The sequence below is a fragment of the Salvelinus fontinalis genome, chromosome 14, assembly GCF_029448725.1.
Source record: "Salvelinus fontinalis isolate EN_2023a chromosome 14, ASM2944872v1, whole genome shotgun sequence".
In the NCBI taxonomy this organism is placed as follows: Eukaryota; Metazoa; Chordata; class Actinopteri; order Salmoniformes; family Salmonidae; genus Salvelinus; species Salvelinus fontinalis.
Genome location: NC_074678.1, coordinates 30,336,510 through 30,343,351, shown reverse-complemented (window position 1 = coordinate 30,343,351; position 6,842 = coordinate 30,336,510).

Sequence of the window (6,842 nt, the reverse complement as noted above, 5' to 3'; positions counted from 1 at the left end):
TCCATACTGATCGGGCCATGATCACCTACATCATATTTCTGCTCTCGTGCAAGGCCCTGGCGTGGGCAACGGCGGTGTGGGAACAGCAGCCACCATCCTGCAGCTCCGTATTAGCCTTCACTGCCGAGCAGCGATGAGTCTTCGACCACCCAGTCGGGGGACGAGAAGCGGCCAGCCGACTGTTCAACATCCGCCAAGGGGCCAGACAAGTGGCTGACTTCGCTATTGAGTTCTGCACCGTCACCGCCGAGAGTAGGTGGAATACGGAGGCACTGGTCACCACTTTCCACCAGGGGTTGTCTAACTCCATCAAGGATGACCTGGCCTCTCGGGAACTGGAAGAGGACCTCGAGTCCCTGACAATCAGGATCGACAACCGCCTCCAAGAACGCATGAGACAGTGCTTTTTTTTACACCAACCAAATATCCCGGTTTCCTGAGCACCCCAAGCCCCCCGAATCCAGCATTGAGGAGCCCATGCAGCTGGGACGCGCACGTCTGAGCCTACCAGAGCGTGACCAGCTTATGCACGAAGGCTGAGCCTCTACTGCGGAGGTCCAGGCCACCTCCGTGCTACATGCCCAGAGCTGACGGAAAACGCTAGGGCTAGCCAGGACAAGGGGGGACCCTGACGTGCTGTGCAGTTACCCCCCGGCTACCCAGTCACCGTCTGTCACTACCTGTAACTCTCCACTGGGACAACCATCAGCACCAGATTTAAGCCTTTGTAGACTCCGGAGGCCGGCAGATAATTTAATTGATCAAGACTTCACCAGAGAATACAAATTCCCTGCGAGAAATGTCCCTCAATGGAGATTCAAGCCCTCAATGGACGCCCCATTGGCTCCAGCCAGGTGGAATATCAGACCAAGCCCATTCTACTGCAGGTTGGGGTGAATCACTCAGACTCTTAGTTTTCTTTTGATCACAGCTCCTGAGAACCCCCTTATCCTAGGGCACCCCTGGCTAGTGCTACATAACCCACTACTATCCTGGTCCATGGGACACCTACTAGACTGGGTTAAGAACTGCCAGATAAAATGTCTAAGACCCCCACTGAGAGCCTCACCACATCCCCCTGCATCCATTGAAGACCAATACTTATTTGCTCTCCCTCCCCAATACTTCGACCTCCGGGACGCCTTCAATAAGAGGCAAGCCGCCACCCTCCAACCTCATCGTCCATATGACTGCGCAATAGAACTAGAACTGCAGGCAGGTTTCATTCACTCCTCAACATCCCCAGCTGGTACAGGTTTCTTCTTCGTGGGAAAGAAGGACGGAGGTCTGCATCGACTACCGAGGGCTGAACAGGATCACGATTAAGAATCCCCTCCCCCTGATGTCCGCCGCCTTGGATCTGGCCCAGGGGACCAAATTCTTCACCAAACTGGACCTCCGCAATGCTTACAATCTGGTGAGAATCAGGGAGGGAGAAGAATGGAAAACTGCCTTTAACCTGTTTGGGCTGCAGGGGCAGTATTGAGTAGCCGGATAAAAGGTGCACATTTCAAATGGCCTCGTACTCAATTCTTGCTTGTACAATATGCATATTATTATTACTATTGGATAGAAAACACTCTCTAGTTTCTAAAACCGTTTGAATTATATCTGAGTAAAACAGAACTCCTTTTGCAGCAAACTTCTTGACAGAAAGTGGAAAATCTGAAATCGATGCTCTCTTCTAGGGGCTGCTTATTAAAGTCCTTAATATTTATTTGTTTAGATGCACTTCATACGTCTTCCACTAGATGTCGACAAGGAGTGAGAGAAGAAATGGAGTGTATAACTTAATCTGGACTCGAATCATAGCTCTTGGGATGACGTGTCACCAGTTTCCTGTTTTCTGGAGAGCGCGAGCCTTCTGATAAGCTGCCGTTATGGACGACTAATATCTCCGGCTTTGATTTTATTTGATACATGTGACAATATCATCGTAAAGTATGTTTTTACAATATAGTTTAATCAGATTATTGAAATTTTTTCGGGAGTTTTGCCGTGTTCCGTTCTCTTCCGTTTGTTGACATGGAGAGATTCGCGCCACTTGGCAAGTGTGCTTGCTAAATCGAAAGGGAAAAAGGCCGCTCTAAATCCAAACAACGATTGTTCCCGACAAAGGACCCCTTGTACAACATTCTGATGAAAGATCAGCAAAAGTAGGACCCATTTTATGATGCTATTTCATATATCTGTCGAACATGTTGTGCTAGTCGTTTGCGCCCAGCTTTTGGGTACTCTCTCGCTATACCTAAGCTGGATGTCGCAATGAAGTTATTTTTAGAATTCTAACACGGCAATTGCATTAAGAACTTGTCAGGACCCGGTGCGAGAAACAGTCACTAATAATCGTCAGAACCCAGAAGATGAGGCAGACACAGCAGTACTAGAGATGGTGGTTTAATTAAAGAACAAAATCTTCAGGCAAAGAATCTAAATCCACAATGTCCAAACATAAAGCCAAGAAGCACAAAATGGATATCCTCCAAAATACAATGAAACTCCACAAAGTGGTAAAAACAGCAGGGAAAAACAAACCTCAAAAGACTACTCAAAAAATACACAAGAACTAAACCAGAGAACCTCTGGAAAATCCAATAAGAGAATCATATGTTCAGAACAAGGCTTGGGCTGGGGCTGGGTGCTAACATACAAACACTGAGCAAGGAACTGAGGAACACACAGGGTTTAAATACTAACAATGGAACGACACACAGGTGCAAACAATAATTAGAGCAAGGAAAAACAAAAGGTACAAAAAAGGTGCAATGGGGACATCTAGTGACCAAAGCCTGAACAGTCCTGGCCAAAACCTGACAGAATCCCCCTCCTAGGAACGGCTCCTGACGTTCCTACCAGCCTTCTCAGGGTGGAGGGTCCTGAACTGACGAATGAGGTCAGGGTCCAGTATGTCCTTGGCAGGAACCCAGGAGCGCTCCTCGGGACCGTAGTCTTCCCAGTCCACCAGATACTGCCAGGACCGCTGCACCCGGCGGGAATCCAGTATCCGGTGGACGGTATAAGCCGACTGGCCACCGATGACACGGGGCGGAGGGGGAGGTCTGCCTGCCGGGATAAGGGGAGAAAAAACAACAGGTTTTAATAAAGAAATGTGAAATGTTGGATTGATCTTAAGGGATCTGGGTAAGTGCAGGCGAAAAGTAACGGGATTGACTCTCCTGGCAATCTTAAAGGGACCGATGAATCTCTGGGACAGCTTGCGAGACTCCACCCGTAGCGGTAAGTTCTTAGTTGAGAGCCATACTCTCTGGCCGGGGTACAGGGTAGGACCGGGACGGCGATGTCTGTTGGCTTGTCGTTGGTACTGCTGTGAGGAACGCAGAAGATTAAGACGGGCCTTCTTCCACGTTAGCCGACAGCGTCTGATGAACCTCGAGGCTGAAGGCACTCTGACTTCCGCCTCCTGGTCCGGGAACAATAGAGGAGCATAGCCAAACTGACACTCATGCGGGGATATACCAGTGGAGGAGGAGCACAAGGTGTTGTGCGCGTACTCGGCCCAAACAATGAAGGATGACCATGTGGACGGGTTGTTGGAAACCATACATCTGAGGGTGGATTCCAGCTCCTGATTCATCCTCTCAGTTTGACCGTTGGACTCTGGATGGTACCCTGAAGATAAACTGGCCGTGGCCCCTATGAGTTGGCAGAAGGCCTTCCAAAACCTTGAGGCGAACTGGGGACCTCTGTCGGAAACCATATCTTGCGGAATGCCAAAGACTCGGAACACATGGTTAATCACCAACTCAGCTGTTTCCTTGGCAGAAGGTAATTTGGTCAAGGGAACAAACCTGGCCGCCTTAGAAAACCTGTCGATGACGACTAGGATCGTAGTATTACCATTGGACGGAGGAAGGCCAGTAATAAAGTCCAACGAGATATGGGACCAGGGTCGGTGGGGAATAGATAAAGGGTGAAGGAGTCCTTGAGGGCGGAGGTGAGAAGATTTGCCCTGGCAGCACACGGAACAGGCCTTGACGAAAGTAGCAACGTCTTCTTTTATGGTGGGCCACCAGAACTTACTCTGGATGAACTCCAAGGTGCGACCTACGCCCGGGTGACAGGTGAGGCAAGAGGAGTGCCCCCACAGAAGGACTTGGGACCTTGCTGCCTTGGGAACAAACAACCGATTGGCAGGACCTCCTCCAGGGCCCGGTTCGATGGCTTGAGCTTGTTTCACGGTATCCTCTACTTGCCACGAGATCGGAGCCACGATCTTAGCGGCAGGAAGGACAGTCATGTCAGTATCTTCTCGAATGGCAGGAGAGTAGATTCGTGACAAGGCGTCCGGTTTGAGATTCTTCGACCCGGGTCTATAGGTGAGGATAAACTGAAATTGGCTGAAGAAAAGAGACCATCGAGCTTGTCTGGAGTTCAACCGCTTCGCCTGCTGGATATACTCCAGATTTTTGTGGTCCGTAAGCACTTGAAACGGTTGAGAAGCCCCCTCGAGCCAGTGTCTCCATTCCTTCAATGCCATCTTAACCGCTAGGAGTTCACGATCCCCCACATCGTAATTCCTCTCGGCCGGGGTAAGCCGGTGAGAGAAGAAGGCGCAAGGATGAAGCTTCTTGTCTTCACCCCTCTGAGACAGGACAGCTCCAACACCAACCTTTGATGCGTCTACCTCCCCCACAAAAGGTTCATCCGCCGTTGGTAGTGTCAGGATGGGAGCAGAGAGGATGCGCTGCTTGAGTCCTTGGAAGGCCGTCTCAGCTTCTCTTCCCCACAGAAACCTTGTGTTGCCACCCTTGGTTACAGCTGAGAGAGGGGCTGCCACCGAGCTGAAGTTCTTGATGAACTTGCGGTAAAAGTTGGTGAAGCCCAGGAAACGCTGAACTTCCTTAACGGACTTGGGGGTGGGCCAATCCGCTACCGCCCCTACCTTCTTGGGGTCCATCTGGACTCGACCGGGTTCTACTATAAATCCCAGGAATTGTACTCGAGAGGAATGGAATTCACACTTTTCCGGCTTAACGTACAAATGGCTGTCTAGGAGGCGTTTGAGCACTTGTCTGACATGCTTAGTGTGTTCTTGAAGGGAGCTCGAAAAGATGAGGATGTCATCCAAGTAAACAAACACGAAGATGTTAAGCATATCCCTAAGCACATCGTTTATGAGCGCTTGGAACACAGCTGGGGCGTTGGTCAGGCCGAAGGGCATCACCGAGTATTCATAGTGACCAGTAGGCGTGTTGAAAGCGGTCTTCCACTCGTCCCCGGGTTTGATCCGCACAAGATGGTATGCGTTCCGCAGGTCAAGCTTAGTGAAAACAACTGCTTCCTGGAGCAGCTCAAAGGCTGTGGCCATAAGAGGTAGCGGGTAGCGGTTACGGACGGTTATGGCATTGAGTCCCCGGTAGTCGATGCAAGGTCGTAATCCACCGTCTTTCTTGGCCACAAAGAAAAACCCTGCTCCCGCCGGCGAGGTAGATGGACGCATGAGGCCTGCTGCCAGAGCGTCCTTGATGTAGGTATCCATAGCAGCTCGTTCGGGAGGAGAAAGGGAAAAGATCCGACCCCTGGGAGGGCAGGTCCCTGGAAACAGGTCGATGGTGCAATCGTAAGGTCTATGGGGTGGTAGTTTGGTGGCCCTCTGTTTGCTAAATACCGGTTTGAGGTCATGGTAACACTCGGGAACTCGGGACAGGTCGATGGATTCTAGAGACTCGGGAGGGGAACTTGGGGAACTCTGGAAGATACAAGTGGCTTGGCACGTAGGACCCCACTGCTTGATAGTGCCCACAGACCAGTCGATGTGAGGGTTATGGCTGTGAAGCCAGGGGTAACCAAGGACGAGAGGGAACTCGGAACAGGAGATCAGATGAAAGTTCATCACTTCCTGGTGTTGGGAAACTGAAAGTCGCAAGGGGGTAGTGGCACGAGTGACAAGTCCAGATCCCAAAGGGCTTCTATCCAACGTAGTAACCCTTATGGGGTCACTTAGAGGTTCAGAGGGGACGCCATTCTCCTTTGCCCAGACCCCATCCATGAAGTTACCTGCGGCTCCAGAGTCTACCAAGGCTTGAAGAGGAAACTCGTGGTTGTCCCAGGAAAGGGTAACTGGAATGAGCAGGCGGGAGTTGGATGGATGGGAGGAGGTTATGTTTCCCGTTACAGTCCTCCCAGGCCTGCACGGGAGAGTGCGTTTCCCTGGAGCCCGGGACACGTGGAGCGGAAATGGCCCGGTTTGCCGCAATATAGACAGCATCGCTCCCTCATCCGGCGGTCTCTCTCAGCCTGGGAGATGCGTCCAACCTGCATGGGTTCTGGTGGAGCCAGCGAGGATAAAGGTGGAGACTCGGAGCTGGAACCGATAGGAGCTAGGGTGAGAGGTCTACGGTTGAGTTCTCTCTCTCTCAGACGCTGGTCTATGCGCGAAGCCAACTTGATAAGGGACTCGAGGTTGTCCGGTGGTTTCCGAGTGGCCAGTTCATCTTGGATGGTGTCAGAAAGACCCTTCAAAAAACACACTGTGAGCCCCTCGTCGTTCCAGCAACTTGCTGCTGCCACAGTGCGGAACTGGATGGCATAGTCCGTCACGCTGCGCCGACCTTGGCGGAGAGTCAGGAGCTGTTTGGCTGAGTCAGGGCCGTTGGTAGGACCTTGAAACACTCACTTGAATTCTTCAGCAAAGGTAGAGTAGCTGGCACAGCAGGGACTTTTGGCATCCCACACAGCAGTAGCCCAGGCTAGGGCTTTTTCCGACAGCAGGGTGATGATATATGCTATCTTGGACCGGTCGGTGGGAAACGACGATGGTTGTAGCTCAAAGGAGAGAGAACATTGGGTGAAAAATGAAAATTGCAATAAACTGCTATAAA